Source organism: Hetaerina americana, unplaced genomic scaffold (assembly GCF_022747635.1).
Source record: "Hetaerina americana unplaced genomic scaffold, ioHetAmer1.1.p SCAF_3, whole genome shotgun sequence".
NCBI classification, from domain to species: Eukaryota; Metazoa; Arthropoda; class Insecta; order Odonata; family Calopterygidae; genus Hetaerina; species Hetaerina americana.
Window position 1 is genome coordinate 87,365,661 of NW_027286874.1, and position 12,909 is coordinate 87,378,569.

The window sequence follows — 12,909 nt, forward strand, 5'->3', positions numbered from 1 at the left end:
GAAAATTGTCCGTGACTCTCGGGGTGAGTGATATTATTTTCGGACTAATTCACAAATCACCATGTTTTCATAGCGATTTTAATTATTTCCTATAGTAAAAGGAGTAGAAACCATTAAAAAATATTAGGGGCAATAAAAAATATCTCTGTAGGTAAATAACCTATTTATAAATAAATATTAATAAATAAATTAAAATACATATATTTTTTAAATATATATATATATGAGTCGCGGTAGTCCAGGGGGTAGAGCGTTGGACTGATGACCGGAGGATCCCGGGTTCGATTCCCAGGCAAGTCTTCTGGGCACCTAGAGCTCCACCCAAGCTATGTGACTTTTCGGGTACCAGATGTTTCTGGGAAACCATAACCGGCCCAGGGAAAGGAACTGGCCCCCCTACCCTGATGTGTGAATTTCACACGACTTGGTTTATGGTTTACATACCTTCCCATTGCTCATTAGTTAGGGACTACACCAGAATTTCTAAATAATTAAAAAATGATGCGATAGCAATTAGAATTAGTATTTAAAACCAAAATTTAGCAATGAAGTTTTGAATATGCTTTAGAATGCCTAATACTTAATCGCTTTTAGTCTAATATACAGGTTATAGAAAATATTAAGTTCGTTACATTGAAAGATTTACATTGAACTAAAAATGAGCATTGCTTCCATTAATAAGTTTATAATTTTTCCCCTAAAAAATGGATAACTTGATTTAAAGAGACGATAATTAATGAAAAAGATACAATAATTAATATTGTCCCTCCCATTAGGGATTGGATAAATTTCGATTATTTAATATTTTACAGATATCTTTTAGGTAAACGTATGATTTTTCGTACGAATGCCACCATGCGTTATATGTTCAAGTAAATATATATATATATATATATATATATATATATATATATATAAGTAAAACAATGATTTGGAAGTACTATACTTGTAATACCACGATGTTTAGAATGTGCTCCCTGAAAATAGTGTATTTTAGGCATAAATGAACATTAAAACATAAAAGATGGGGTAATAAAATAAGCCAAAATGAATAATTTTGCCAGTAAAAACGAATTAATGTGGAGAGACACTGAGACGAATGAAATACCAGCAGTAATGATCTAGGTTTCATATTAATATGAGTATACCTAGGAATCTAATCGAAGCAATAATTTTAGAATAAATGATACCTCATAATATAATTTTTCCTTCGATTTCATACCTTTCCAAAAGGAAGGCACTATCTTAAAAGAGGTTAAGCTACTTCTATTTTATCTCTTTGTCATTATCCTACATCTAAGAGTATATAAAAGTATGATGCCATGTTCTTGAAATAAATTTGCCCTAGAAAAACTGAAAAGGGCATGTAATATTTCGATGCCAGATGTTACCAAAAAACTTACGCAAGACGGAAACATTGAGTTGGCAGAGGAGGTAAATTCAAACCCGATTAAACAAGTAATAATCACCCACATGTGCGCAATAAACAGGACTTTCATTGCTCTATCCGGGCGACTAACTCTTGAACGGATAAAAATGAAACAATCGAACGCAATTGCAGTCCTTCGCGGTACGCCCTCGGCACGGTATAAACTTTCCAAAAGGTGGAGCGCGAAGGCGCCGCCAAGGATCTGAATCGAACGAGCGCCATTAGATAGTCCCATTATCCAGATCTAGGTTGAGGAAGAGAGGGAAGAAGGTGACGAGGAATGGACACCATGGGGATGGCAGGAAGGGGGTGGTGGGGAGCCGAAGGAAAGGGGTGACAAGAGAGTGAGAGTGGGAAAGGAGGAGTTCTCGAAATCCAAACACGCTCGGGTGTCCTGGTGCACATCAACGTCCGTGAAGGGAAAAGAGGGAGTGGAATGGGAGACCCGAGACCGCTCATCTCGCGGATTCCCGTTAGGTCATGCTGCCCGGGCGGGATGGCGTCAAACTCCCGTTTCTCCTGGACCGCAGCAGCCACCGCCGGCGCCGAAATTCCACCAAGCCAAGAGGCGAGGAAGAACGAGGGGGGGAATGGGAGTGTCCACGCTCCGAACACAAGCACACACACACACACACACAAACATGTACACGTACAAAACCCGAGCGGACAAAAATGTGGTCGGGAAAAAAGTCCTCAGCCTTCCCACCCCTTGTGCGTGTCCTCACTCTCCCTCGCGACCTTGCTTGCGATTTCCTCCCCCACCCGTCTGCATTAATCCCCTCCCACCCGCCCACCCCCTCTACCTCCCTCGCTCTCCCTCCTCTCCGGAGTCCCTCCCCCTCGACCCCTCTCTCTCTTTCTCTCTCATCCCCGACACAACACTCGGCGTCCTACACCACTTTCTTATGTGTTCACTCTCGCTCTCACGGGGGCGGGGGGGCTGGAGGGGTAAAAGGGGAGTCGGGAGAGTGGAGAAGTCGGGTGGGGAGGGGTTTAGTCCTCATCCTCCTTGCCCCCTTTTACTTTCCATCCGCTCCTGCCGCTGCCGCCGTTGCCGCTGCCCCCCGTCCATCTCCCGCTCCCCTCCGCCTCCTCCTCCTGCGGACCCCCCTCCGCGTCTGCCCACCACCCCCACCCTAGATCGACCGCTCCAACACACAATATCGGGGCATGGCCGATTCTGTGCAGCACTCTTTCGTGGAGACTTCGACAGGTTGGAAGTAGCCGGAGGACGCGACTTCATAACTAGAGTGAAAGAGAGACAGAGAGCGAGAGTGAGGGATAAAAGAACTCCTTCCCATTCACCGTAACCCTGCTGGAGATCCCAGGCCGTCTCTGGAAGATTGTTTGACGAGGTGAGTGGGTCACTGTTATACTCGCACGTTGATGTTTCCAAGCCGGTCAAAGGATGGGAGACTTCAACGCCTGGTTTTAATTTCGCGTCCTCTTCCATTGTTGAGACTGGAAATGAAATATGCCGCACGCTGTTGATGTAATAAGATCCATTCCAAGTGTTAATTCGAAGTGTTTGACTAGATTTTCTTTAACTCTGGAATGAGAAAAATATTATTTCCTGCCTATAAAATGATACTTTAAACCAACATCAGTTGAATTGGTGAGGAACATCTCGTCTACTCTCCGAAATCCAACTTAATTCATGTCCATTGTAGATGACTCATCATACCTTTTACTCGAAAAAATTAATAAAATTTCTATATTTCAAAATAAATTATTCATAAAATTTTATCAATTTTATGTCTACCTTTAATGGGCACATGAATTAATTCCTTTGTTTGAAAAAAGGGTGTAGAATAGTACCATGTAAAACGGAGTGCGTTCTTAAATATTCTTGTTAAAGTAATCAGTTTCTTCTCTAAAATGACTGTCGTTTCTAAGCGGTTACAGATTTGGTTTAATTAAATATTTCGTGCCATCGAATCCCCGTCCCCTAATGTGTATCTTAATTCACGCCACCATGTAGTCAGGCTGACCGTAAAGTTACATGCTCATTGGCTAATTTAATTTTGGCATTGGTAATACCAAATTATTTAGCTATTTAGCTAATTTTGTTGTAGAATTTTCAAAATCACTATTTTCCGCCCCCTTTAGTGCTTTCTAGTCCGTTTATCTTCATCTTACCTCTTTAGACTTTAAAACCTACTCGGATTACCTTTTTTAACCATGCCTAAATATTGAATCCAAGTCAAATTTAAAATGACTATATAATTTCTATCTCTCTCTCTATATATAAATAGTATATATACGTATATATAATTATATATATATATATATATATATATATATATATATATATATATATATATATATATATATAGTGATATTAGACTTTAGACATTGTGAATAGGAAGTAAATTGGCTTCTGATTGACTTGGACCATCATTTTCATTAAAGAGGAATGTTTTGAAATTTTGCTCAACATGGCCTCGATAATTAACGTGTATATGAAAAATTTAGCACGTTGCATATATAGATGACCCTTTGGTTTGCTGATAAGATAATGGGGAAGGAGGAAAGCACTCCTTGGCAGAGGTATCATCTATGAGTAACTTTCAATTCAGGAAGCTGGCGCAGTAGACGTAACATAGTTTCCTTATGGAATTGGGTCATCCAATTGGACTTCGAGCATCTCAGAAAGCGATGATCGCCCAGCAGGGGGGGAGGTTGGATGTCGAAAAGGTTATCAAGGTGAAATTCCAATTTTATGACGGCTACCAGTGTGACATAATTTCCTTGAAAATTCTTTTAACTTGGAAAGTAAATTTGACACCATTTAGCCTAAAAACTGATATCATCTCATGAATAAAATGTAGGCCAGGTAGTGCATAAATCACCGAATTAAAATGGTGAGTAGACATGGAGGAATATACTTTGACTCTAATATTAAATGTTTTAGTTTGAATATATGGTATCACAATGATTAATTAGAAAAAGTGTCAATACTGCGGATTTATAATTTAAGCCATCATGAATGAAAAATGTAGCAGGAAGCTAACACGTTATGTATTGATAAATCTGAGTTAATATCCAAATTTTCACTTGGTGTTATATAAATATAGAAAGATAAACATTAACTATGGAATTGGGAATTCAGAAAATTACGTCCGATTGGCTATGGAGTGTAACAACTCGGTGCCTGTAATTTTTTTAAGTGTATGTGTTTCACGCAATCATTTTAATTACATTAAAATAGGATATACGATCGTTTTCAGATAATTTAGTGCCGATTACTTTGATTTTTGCTTTGATACTTTTAATTTATTTCTATTCAAGAGAGGTTTATTATAAAACTATTGTACTCCTAAGGTGAAAGTGATTCATCGAAAATATCTCTATCGCAGAGAGAAAAATTTTATTCTTAAGCGTGAAGCATAATTCTTTTTGATACTTTTGATTTAACTCTTAAATATTCAAAATATTTATTTTTACAACTCGCTGAGAAATCATTTTCAAAGAAGAAAACCAACGCTCACTTCGTTATATATGACCAATGTTTACTCGGTTGATACAGTCACTGAAAAGGTAAGGCTTTCCATTCAGACTATAACAAGGTTGTTTTCTTGTTGTTACATATTGGATGAATATATGCTGTGTTCAGTAATAAGATTAATTGAAAATCAATGATTATGCCAAGGCTATTGATACCGTATGTCACATGTAGCTAAATCCTTCAACTCACGCCGTTCATATAAACCAGGTAAATTTATTTAAAAGGTAATAATAAAACAGATAATGTTCTAGAAAATTCGTCGTAAGATCTTAAAAAATAAAATGATTGCCGAAATAAATCCTCGAAACCCTAATTTTAAAAACCCTTATGATTACAACTCAATTAATATTTAAGATCTACTATTTTTTCTGTAGAATTCGACGATTGAGATAGTGGCCAAGTAAACAGCCGTCATGAGCATGTTACATCATTGACATTTTCCATCAAACAATATATGTCATCAACAAGTTTGTTCTGATACAATTGGCATCCATCCAAGGATATATGCAGACACTTTCGAAGGAATGTGGTATGTCGCTTTATAATATTTTCCCACGAGAGTTGGAAATATTTCTAATAATAATATCTTATTGCACGATTCGATCAGTATAAAAAGTTCAAGGATGTGATTCAAGCTTGATGGATTTAAATAGAACAACCGGGAGAAGAACATTAATCACGAAACCATTAATCGTCTTGTATTCCTCCTCGGCTGCACCTGCGATACAACAACAAGCTACGCCATCAAGCAGAAAAAAACGCAATTAGCGCATCACTTGCGTCTGAAATTTCTAGTGTGGTAATCGTTCGATTCCCCGCGTGACTCATGCGACAGGCAAAGCGAAATGGAGCTCTGTAGATACTGTAAAATGGAGCGACGAGAGTGAAACAATAGAACAGTCGAAAGTCACGTTGTTAAAACGTTGGGAGATGGGTGGGGACGGGGGAGTGGAGGGTTAGGAGTATTAAAAATCGTGCTTGACCTGAAAAATGTCTCCTGTTTTTATTTTTACGAAAGGATGCCTCGGTGGGGACGTCTTTTGTTTCGGGTGCCGTCTTGAAACTCAATAGCGTGGATGTCACTTCGATGGTCAAAGCACCTGGGGTTCATATGTGTCGTCCGTTCACCAAAAAACAAGTTGAAACGGAAAAAAACAACTTTGGCTTTTTGCGAGGAAAGTCGGGGAACCCTCGGAACGGCATTCCTAGGGAATGGTCCCGAGGTTGCCAACCGTGGGGGGAGGGAGGAGGGAGCGCACGGTGGTAGAAGAAAAAGGGGGAAGAAGGTGCAGCTGGTTCTCCTCGAAGATTGCCGAGAGGAGGGAGGTGGAGGATGCTTGTTGGGGTGTAGTCACACCGTGGCACGGAGGAGGGGGAGGGTAATAAAAGGGTTGAAGGCGGATTTGTTTGACGGGGACGTGGGGCGGCGAGGGTGTTTAAGGAGGTCGAGATGGAATCTTGTGGAGAAAAAATGAGGAGGTCGTCCATAAATATGTATGGGCACATCACCATCTTACTTCGAAGAAAATTTACGAGAGGATTCTTCTCAAGTAGATTAATGGACCTGCTTAACTTACATTTTTGGACATTGCAAGATCCGGGTTCGAATCTCGGCCACATCAAGTCATTTGATGTATGACTTGTGTGAATTTCATGCGGACTTTCAATAGCATTTATGAATTAAGCTACGCATTAGTACTAGTGAAAATGCCGTGATATTTGTCTTAGGAATATTTACGAGAAGGGTGTTTGACTTGTACAGTTTGGGGTACCGGGCGAGATGTCGTAAATATGCGAGGTCGGAAAGATTTATAAATTAGATAAAACACTTATCAAAGCCCAGGGAATGTGTCTGAAAGGTTAAAATGGTAAATGTTTCTCTTAGCTCCCAGTGAATTCAGATGTAATAATAAAAAAAACCATAGCAATCAACCCGAAGGTTGTGTTGAATTGGCGAATGTAGACCTCACCTCGGACGAAGCGTTACGGCGTGTGAAATGCATACATTCAGGAGAGGGTTGAGGCAGGTTTTTCTGTCTTAACCCTCTCTTTGCCATCTGCGATTTCTCTAGTTCTGGTACACCTACGGAAGACTGCGCTACTGGTATTGATAATTCATAGACCTTGTCGAGATTTGAACAGGTGACCCTCCAGTTGGTATTCAAATGCCCCGACCAATATAATAGCCCACCATTGAACATTTTCAACAATCGATGTTTAAAATTATATCAAAATTCATAAATATGAAAGAAATCTGGTCTTGGAGTGAAACATCAGTAGATCGGTGTATACCTCCCTTCAAAAAGACTGGAGCTCGTGAAGCTGCGTTGAGCCTAAGGGTATTGCTAGTAATTCCATAGCAAATCTAATTCATAGATAAATTTTTTAGACGAAAAATTTCCTCTTAATGAATGGGGTCAAAATTTTTTCTAATCAACGAAGAAAAAAAGGTGAAGTACATGTAGCTATAAGAGTTATGTGGCACCATGTTTTTATGTGAATAAAAACCCAAAAATGTGGTTAGAAAACAAGTTGCAGTAAGCAGAGGACCAGAAAAGAATTATACTACACAAATTTAGCTATCAAACTGGCCATTCGCAGTCAGAGTGACATTATCAGAGAGTATGTTCCCACATAATATCCTTGGGAAACTTAAAAAGCTAACTGAATGCTTCAAGAAATTGGAAAGTAATTATACATCTACGATTTGCGTAGGTTGGAATTTGACGTGGGGCATAGAGGGGGGGACCACGTGGAGAAAGGAGCTTTGGGGTGGAAGAGGGTGCGAGGCGTTCGAGCGGGGGCACGGAGAAGCGAGTGGCGGGCGGAGGTGGCGAATGAGAAAGGGAGGGAAGAAGGGAGGGGAGCCCTAATTGGCGCGCGGAGTGAAGGTGATTTGAAGTGCGGTGCAAAAATGGAACGGATCTGCAGACGGATGCCGTTGCAAAACTCCCGAGATGCGCGAGCCGCGATCGTTACGTCAGCGTCTGGATCGAGTTTACTCCAATTTGATGGAAAACCGAATTATTGGGATAACACCCCGATTGGTGGTGGCCGTGGAAGATTGCGGCTTGAAAATGGAGGGCGGGGTGCAGGGAGGGCTGGTGGACCATGGGAGCCGTGAACAATACGAGTATTCAATTGTCAATCTCTCCGGCATGACACTCGCCGCATAAGTGTCGACACTTGCCCAATCGACGCTGAGATTGTGTCAGACTGTGGCAGAGAATCTGACTATGATTAATATGTTTGCATCCAAATGTTAATATCATTCCGCGTGCATTTGAATTTAGATTTTTGCTAACGTTGCGGTTTTTCTTCTAAGAAACAGTCATTTTTTAGGTCTGAGTTTTGAATTACATGGACATTTATCACGATTAAAGATAGGTAAAACTGAACCAATGGATCTTTGAGATCTAGGTTTAACTCATATCAATCAAAGGATTAAACGTTTTCTATAAATGAATTTACTTGGTAATTATCTATAGAATAACCTTGTTTAAAAATTTATTATTTTACTGTCAGCTACATGTCCAGGGAAGGACAGGAAGGTCAATCTCTACAGAGGCGCCTTCCATGATATGATATTTACTTTATTCGTCCCAATTCGTACATTATTTAAAAGTGCGAAGTAGCTCGAGACAGAATCAATTTAATTTTGACAAAACTGTTACATTTCAGTTCTTACTGAGTTCAGTCTATTCCTCCCACCACCGTTCAACATTGTAGTTAGCCACTCCTCCCAGAAAAAGGGCCCTGAATCTGCCCATGGTCATTGTTAATTTATATGATGGGTATCCGAACTTTTCCCGAGCTATCATTTTGATTTTAAAATTTCGCCGCCGAGTCAAGTGGGAGGCGAATTTCCTCCTCAGTCTTCTTTTATTGGCTACTGAATAGATCTAGAGTAGGCGAACGACATCCAACGCCTAGGAAATAATGTAGCTATTGCTCTTGCTCAGCATCTATCGTTTTTATCTCCTCAGACCTCCGACTAACTGCTTTACTATATCCCCTGTTTCCTCCCTTGTGTATTCGAATTAGGATTGAAATTTCTTTTGAAACTTGTTCGTACATTGTATGTCTTGACCTCATCGGACTGTGGTGTAACTTTCAACTGCCATTAAGTGACATTAAAATCTAAACATTACGACACTGCATGTCTATGGTAAGTATTTACCTTAATGATAGAGCAAATATGCGTGGTACCAAGTGTTCGTTGATGCATTGAAAATCGTGCTCTTTGGAACTATCGGTGGTGTTAGGCAAGAACGGAGACCATTCCAACCATTGTCCGGAACAATAGTTATAGGGCTGTTAAAAGGTTATGGAAGGAATGAGAAGCAACCTCAATGTTTGAAAATTATTCCACCACTTTCGATGAATTGATTAGAATAAAATTGGATTTGGAAATTCTTTGGCGTATGTAGATACAAAATGTAACTTGCGCCATAGCAAGTACAGCATTAATACCAGCTACAGTGAAGTATGGTAATGATCCTGGAAATGAAGCCTCTCACCATCTTTTATTGTTTTTAACGAAGGTGCTGGAGCACGAATAACCGAGAAACCTATGTTTCAGTGTACATATAGGTGTGGCTAAGGAAAAGAATGATTCGAAACACTGTTAAAAATGTATGCAGAATTCCTCTTTTGGAGCGATGGTAATTGGGAAAAATAATCATACTCGTCATACTTTCATTGCCAATTCACCTCGTGTGGCAATTAGAAATACAGTTATGACCTCCTCTTTCAGCGTATATGACAGATGCCGTTAAAACAAACTATGCAAAGCCAAATGATCATTAGCACGCCTCGTCTTTTTCGGAATAATATTAATCCATTACTCACTCATACACGCAAATTCAACTTGCGCAAGTAGCCTACGTAATTTTTAATCAAAATATGTTTAGCAATTGGTCAAGTGATATAAGGATTGCTTCGGGGTCCTGGAATAGTTAAAATGATAAAAATGTACCAATTTAATTGGCAAGTATAGGCAAAAGGGAATATGGACAGATGAATGCGTAGTGAAAATAATAAATGCAAAACGATTTCTTGATTGATGAAATTGATTTTTTCTTTTAAAAAATCGTTCAAGAGGTGGCAAGAAAAAGGAGAGCAGCTTTCGATCCGTTGTGAAAGGAAATAGTTACATGGATTCAATCCGTGGTACAAGTACTCGTAATTAGAACACTAAATGCATAATTAATCGCCACTAGGGCAATTGCAAAGATGGATGTCAAAGAGTCCAGACTCAGGATATTTAATGAAGTAAATTAAAAGTAATTTATTTTTTGGAGTGAAATCGAACAGAATGTACATTTTAAAGCTAAGCGTATATATTTATACCTATTTACTCTTATTTTTTGTGGCCAATTCCAACAACTGAATTAGAACGCGTTCAAAGAACTATGTCTTTTTGTGTGAATGCGGCTTTTTTTGGTTATGATGTCGAGATATCTAAAAGGGGAGTAATTATATTCTCATATTGTCATCATCAGTCCTTTAATCCGAGGATTTATTGACTTCAGCCCTCAATTCTTCCCTTTATCATACTAATTCTCGTATGCTGATGCAGCTCTTTACGTCCCTCTTTATTTGACTGTAATTTTGTCCTTTGGCCATCCTCGTAAGATCCATCTATCTTTTTTTCTTTTTTTACATTTTTTACAGTTCGTAATTACTCAAGGTGTGTCCAATGCACCAAGTTATTTTTTATGGTGCTCCATATGGTCTCTCTCTCTTCTAATCCTATGTATACTTCTTCATTTCTTACTTTATCAATCCATTTAGTCTTCAGTATTCACTTCCAGCATTGGGTTTCAAAGGTTTGTATTTACTTGTTGTCTACATTTTCTATGATCCATGTCTCTGATTAATATATAGCCACACTTAACTCGAATGTTTTCACGAACTGCTTTCTTATTTGTATTCGTATCTTCTTTGAGGATAGGATTTACCTTTCACAAGCGTCTTTTTAGCTCCAGCTATTCTGCCCTTGATATCAGTGGGGTTTCTACATTACCATAGATTTTAAACCCAAGAGTCTTTCAAGACTCCCTGTCTATACAGAGCAGCTAATGGCATGTGGGTGTTTAATAACTCCCTCTATTTCAACAGTACGTGTTCTCTCCCTTTTTAAGAACAACTGCATGCGTTTTATTTCATGCTGTGAGGGTTTCAGTCTAGTTTCTCAATTATTTCCTTATGTTTTCTTTTCAGTTTTCCACAATATTGTTGAAAATTTTCCTAAGATTTCGTTGAGATTATATTTTGAAATTTTGGTTATAAATGTCTTCTTCAGTGGGTATTATTTATTTGCGGCGTAGTATTTATCCTTGGTTAATTGGCTTCTAACATTGTCCAATCTTTATATTGTGGCAGACAGCTAATTGCAGAAAACACCTGTCATTTACACGAACAAATTATTTTGTTTATGGCATTTCTGTGGAAAGATAAATCTCAAACAAATTTTGCACGTGGAGTAGTTGTGTCACCTCTGCAGTTTACCTGCTATCGTAATGTTAATTTTTTTACAAGCGGCGTTATAGATTCATCATCTTTGTTCCATTATGAAGCAATATTGTAATTTTATGACGTATGCTACCAACACCTTTATTTTGCATCACATTGATGATCCACATATGCAGTTTTAATTTTTCCTCATGGATTTTGAGAAATGATTGTATGAGTACGCAAATATGAATTACGTTCATCTCCAGAAAATTCATTCGTTTTTTCTCTTCAATTTAGAACCAATATCACATATTTGATTCGATGCCTGTATCAAATTCCATGCTAAATTATCCTTCAAAATATATTGTATGCAGGCTAGCTATGTATAGTCTTGACAATGTACGTATATATTTCCCTTTAATAAAACACTTTGACTGCAAAACATTCGGTTGTTTAACGAGTGCAAAAGAAGTTAAGATTCAAATCCAATAACTTCCGCTTTAACCAGCTCGATTATGAAATCCCTTTACTCCGGGGTGGGGGATGGGGACGCTAGCCACGTCCAGACGTCCCCCGTAACATCCCCCGTCTCCGGGTGCCTGGCTCCGGTTTCCTCCCTCTTCCCCAGCACCCACGCCTTATCGCCTGTTACCGTTGCGGGCAAACGGGTTCAGTGCCGACCGCGACAGAATGAGTTTATGTTTCCTGGTGCCCTTTCACCCCATCATGGTGATCCCCACCCTCTCTACTCACACGCACAACCAAATATACATATAGAGCCATGCCATGTTCATCTCCCTCTTTCTCCCACTGAATCCATAATAACCAGATCCATCCAGGAGACTCTCCTCCGCCCGCGATGGCCCAAAGATCTTTCGTCCTTCCTGAGGGGTTGGGGGGAGCGACGCCCGTCCTCTATTGGGGGAACCGTTGCCCTAACATTCACGATCAGTTCTCCAGAGGGTTGCTTGCCCAGGAGATACGGGAATATGATGCCCGGCGCTGATGTATCCGGCGAGCCATTTGTTTGTTGGATGCTTGTCCCAGGGACGCCCATTAAAGTCTCTGAACGGGGCATAAACAAGAGCGCGAGGCCGCATCCTTTGGGTCGTAACTCGTTGTTGGAGCATGCGCGCCTTCGTGGGCGTCCTCAGCCGGAATGAAAAAGTTCGTGGTAGCGCGCAGGGAAAAAAAGTTTACGTGACCGAGCTAATAAGCCTCTCTTTTTTTGGGGTTATATTCGAAACTCGACAGCAATAAATTGAAATAAAAAAGGCGAACTAACCAAAATAGCGTGCAGCTTTCTATTATTGCCTTTTATTCATTTTGATGGTATATTTTTTGGGAAAGGATCAAAAAGGGAAAACCATTGTGAGAAGACACTCATTCAGAGAGTAAAAAGTTTATTTTTAAAAGTATGGTCTTCAATCTACATGTACAGTGTACATCTGACATCATGTACAGTCTTCAGTCTACATCTGATTGAATAGCTGAGGAACGGAAAATACTTCGC

The 12,909-nt window shown here is 39.5% G+C and overlaps 1 protein-coding gene across 1 annotated transcript in view; it reads left to right on the forward strand.

Annotated features, from left to right (window-relative positions):
* Positions 1 to 2,639: 2,639 nt before the first annotated feature.
* The window catches only part of LOC139690454 (uncharacterized), a 177,808-nt gene continuing 167,538 nt past the window's right edge, over positions 2,640 to 12,909 (forward strand). Inside the window, exon 1 of the mRNA XM_071587909.1 lies at positions 2,640 to 2,784. The gene's annotated coding sequence lies outside the window, so the exon portion shown is untranslated. The remainder of the gene's footprint in view (positions 2,785 to 12,909) is intronic.